This window comes from Otolemur garnettii, unplaced genomic scaffold, assembly GCF_000181295.1.
Source record: "Otolemur garnettii isolate 467f Iridium unplaced genomic scaffold, OtoGar3 scaffold00130, whole genome shotgun sequence".
Classification (NCBI taxonomy): Eukaryota; Metazoa; Chordata; class Mammalia; order Primates; family Galagidae; genus Otolemur; species Otolemur garnettii.
Window position 1 is genome coordinate 2,060,847 of NW_003852525.1, and position 4,602 is coordinate 2,065,448.

Consider the following 4,602-nt stretch of genomic DNA (forward strand, 5'->3'; position numbering starts at 1 on the left):
CACTCACAGTGAATAAAATAACCCGACGTTTGGATTTTCTACTCCTTACATAAAGCTCTTCTCTGCGGTGGAAGTCAGTCTGACATTCGGAGAGGACGACAGTGTGGCCCCTTCTTGGGTCCCTGGATTTTCAGAATACAGGTCATTGAAGCAAACCCACCTGATTCTGCCCAAAGATTTCAAAGTAAAACTTTCTGTTTTAATCCATATAACTTGAGAGCTAACTCTTGGGCAACCCCTTTTAAAAACCAAGCTATACACAAAACAGAAATTCTATCTAAGTTCACCTAAGGATCTCATAAAAAATATAAGTCCTTTGTCTTATAAATCTTTCATCAGCATTTCCGAAGTTGAGCCTTCTAAGTATGTATTTTTGCAAAGATTCCGGTTAATTCTGATGAATGCCGACATATGGGCTCCATTTATTCAGTGGGAAGATCAGAAAGAATGAGGATAGTCACTGGACTTATGTTCATATTGAATGACTTAAGAAGATCAGAAGGTTTGGATCCCCAACAGGTTTCGCATGAATACAGCTTATTATCCGTAGACAGAAAATAAATATTCTGAATTACTGCACCGAGGAGCAGCAGAAAGCAGGCAGTCGAGCTAAGAAGGAGAAGTTTGTGAAAACTTCTGCACTAAAACTGCACATTTCAGGCCTGTTAAAACCACACAACAAGCTCCATATTTGCATGGAGGTGTCATTGGTGATTTCATTTCCACTCTGGTTCTACGAGTGAAACCTCTATGTTCACCTTATAGTAGTTAGCTTCTCCCCAAAAGACGTGAAGGTATAGAATTTATAATGGCCCCAAACGTCACTGTACTGAGATACTGGAGCACAGTGGAGAAACTGAGTGCCTGTCAGCTCCTCTTTTCTTCCTAAGATTCCTGAAAATCCCTGAATACCTAATTTCTACCAATGAGGGAATGGATAAATAAAGGTTAATTTATGGAAAGACGTCTTAAACAATAGTGGAAAACCAGTGCACTAGATTTATAGTTACGAACATAGATAGTTCACAAAAATCCTCGATTTTATATTCTTCTTAGCAAAGAATCTCAAGAATGGAAGAAAAAGTATCCAGTGTACTCAGCCCTACCATGAAACTAATTTATAGCTTTCATAGGAAAGCTATAACCCAATTATAGCCCAAGAATATGGGGAAAGTGAAGAGGGAGGAGAGGGGAGAGGGGAGGATGGGTGGAGGGAGGATAATTGGTGGGACCACATCTATGGTGCATCTTACAAGGGTACATGTTAAATTTACTAGGTGTAGAATATAAATGTCTTAACACAATAACTAAGAAAATGCCATGAAGGCTATGTTGACCAGTTTGATGAAAGCATTTCAGATTGTATATAAAACCAGCACATTGTACCCCATGACTGCATTAATGTACACAGCTATGATTTAATTAAAACAAATACTAGATTTTTTTAAAGGCAAACAACAAAAAGATCTACAGTCTAGGGGCGTACAAACTTTTTTCTTCTCTGCTGCAAATTGGAAAAATAAGAGTTGTGTACGGCCACACACATTAAATACAAAAATACTAATGAAAGGCAATGAGAAATTTTAAAAGAAAAAAAAGATCTGTGCATATTTTCATGGTATCTGACACTATACAAAGTAAACTGTTCTCAACTGAGAAGAGTGCGGCCCACGGGCCACAGGTTGGACACCCCTATCTACTCAGTCTGGTAATGTTAAATTTTAAAAGACACAAATCAAAGGCATTGATCGTGATGGGTATATGCAAGTATAAACATATTTATGGAAAGATTTTAAGTGGATAACAAAGAGATAAGCTCCAAACTGGGACCTTTTCTTAATTTGTAGATTGTACACATTTTGTTTCAGAATGAAACAAAAAACATTTATTTGCCTTAAATTAGACCAACTTAAAACTACATAAATATCCAGGCTTTCTATTTCAATTTTTTTTTTTCAAACTTCATACTTTCAAAGGTTATTCTGAACGCAGAAATTCTTAGACGAGAGCCACCATGCCGTAACCTGAATCAAACGCTTCTCACTCTGCCAGGGAGGACTTCACAGTTGTTATTTAATGAACACCTCTGCTAGAACACTGCCAATGAAACAGTTTTCAAATATTCCTGCATAACTCTCATTACACATCTCAGAAGAAGTTCAAACCATGAAAGAAAACCACATGAAATTTTGCTTTGCCAGCTTTGTTCTCTGGCGGATACGACTGAAGCAGCGCTGAGTCTCCGATGGCTCAAATTACTTTTACAGCTTGAGAGCCACAAGTGGTTAGTGCTACCTGGTTCCCTGAACAGAGGGTTATTTTTTCTCTTCTTGAACTCAAAGGAAAGATGCTGTGATTAAGTCTGGAGCTCCAATGTTCCGCACAGCAGTCTTTCAGAATGGGGAGAATGAGAGGTATAATACCTTCTTGAATGTATCCTAACGCCCTAAAACACTAACAAAAAAAAAAAAAAAAAAAAGAAACAGAAAAGAAACTAAAAACCTCCAGAACTGGGGTTGCTACTGCATTACTAGAAACGTATTTACTTTACTCCAAGCCTCAGTAAACCCTTCAAAAATCCTGTGCAGAGTTATTAAGAATATCGTATTTCAAACTGTCAGGCGCAAAAGTCACTCAAACACAGAACAACCAAGCCTAGTGACTAACTCATCGTTCAGTGTGAGTGTTTAGCTGGGAAACCATCGACACCGAGCACCTATACGGGGTGGCCGTAATGTTCCTAAAAGAGTGTGCGATTTTAAATCGCACAGGAATTTTACGGCCACCCTGTGTGCGTGGTGTGCTGGAGAGCAGCTACCCTTGAACGCAACTCAACACTTGAGTTTTATCAGTAAGAAGAACAAAGGACATTCAGTGCTAATAAGAAGTCGAGGTGTAAAGAGCTCCATTTATGACAGTCGTAATAACAGAACTTCCAGGAGGCCAGTGCGGGAGAATCCAAACTCACCCCAAGTTGAGAGGATGGTCAACTGAACAAAACTAGTCACAACAATGTGGGAATGGATCAAATATTCCTGCTTCTGAGGTTCTGTGTTTGTGAACAGTAAGTGACTCAATCAGCTGTGACACAAACTATACGCAATTATGTATCTTATTAATATTCCATTTTAGCACCTGCTACTGTGCTTGATGTATAAAAATGCTTGAAGAGTGTTTGGTTTTGAAGGATTATATCGCTATTCCTCCTAGACCAAGTGCCTTAGAGCTGAGCCCTCCTATGTCCACACAGCTCCAGCAGCCACTGAATCACCACACAGGTGTTTGACCGGGTACCAAATATCACACGTCCCAGACTGAGCTCCTGATTTCCCTCCACCCTTCCCGTGCCTCCAGTCTGTTCTTTTCCCAGTTTGGTGAATAGCGACTCCATACTCTGAAATGTCCTGGCCCCAAACTCAGGACACACAGACTCCTCTACATGCAGTCCCCGGGTTACAAACAAGGTCTGTTCTGTAGGTTTGTTCTTAAGTTCCATTTGTATGTAGGTTGGACCAGGTGTATTTACCTGTTTCCTGTAGTAGCCCATGTCCCCAAGTGTGAGCCCAGTGCCAGTTGGATGTTTGTAACTCAGGGATTCACTGTGATATGTTTGTAAGTGTGAGTTATACACAAGTTGTGTGTTTGTAACTTGGGGACCGCCTGTATTTCTTTCACACGCTACAGTTGATGCAGCAATTTTAGCCCAGGAATATGGGGAGAGGGGAGAGGGAGGAGGGCAGGTGGAGGGATGGTGATTGGTGGGATCACACCTGTGGTTCATCCTATAAGGGTACATGTGAATCTCTCTAAATGTAGAATATAAATGTCTTAACACAGTAACTCAGAAAAAGACATGAAGGCTACGTTAACCAGTTGGATGAATGTATTTCAAATTGTATACAGAAACAGTACATTGTACCCCATGATAGTATTAATGTACACTGCTATGATTTAATCTAAAAAAAAAAAAAAAGAAAATCTTACAGGTCCTACCACCTTCTAAATCCGGCAGCTTCTCAGCACCCCAACAACTGCACCAACGTGGTGGGAGCCTCCAGAATTTGTTAAAATAGGTTCCTAATTCATCTCCCAACTTTGGCCTTAATCCGCCTTCCCTCTTATTCAGCAGAACAGAAAGATTCTTATTAAATATGTTCGACAACCTCACTCCTCTAAACAAAGCTCCAATGACTCAATTCAATGAAAATAAAAACCCAGGTCTTTACCAAGGTCCACAGAGAGCTCAAATCTGCACAGCCCATTCTGCTCCCTGAGTTCCTTCCTCTGCGGTTGGCCTGCTCTGCCCTTTAGACATGTCAGGAACAGTCCAGCCCCAGCGTCTTTGCAGCTGATGCTCCCTTGGCCTGGAATATTCTTCCAAAAGAAACCTGCATGCCTTCCTGCCTTCCTTCCTCCCTCCCTCCCCCCTTCTTTCCCTCTTTCCTCCCTCCCTCCCTCCCTTCCTTCCAGCCTTTAGTTAATAACTCACACGTCACCACCTCACAGGGATTTTCTGTCCTTCCATCTAAACACCATCCTCTCCCTCTGGTTCTCTCTATTGCCCTTCCTGCATGATTTTTTCCTTACCACTTACAGAAACTA

General features: G+C 40.9%; 1 protein-coding gene across 1 annotated transcript in view; it reads right to left on the reverse strand.

Moving 5' to 3' along the window:
- ADGRL3 (adhesion G protein-coupled receptor L3) overlaps positions 1 to 4,602 on the reverse strand; it is a 372,824-nt gene that overhangs the window by 88,158 nt on the left and 280,064 nt on the right. The window lies entirely within an intron of this gene.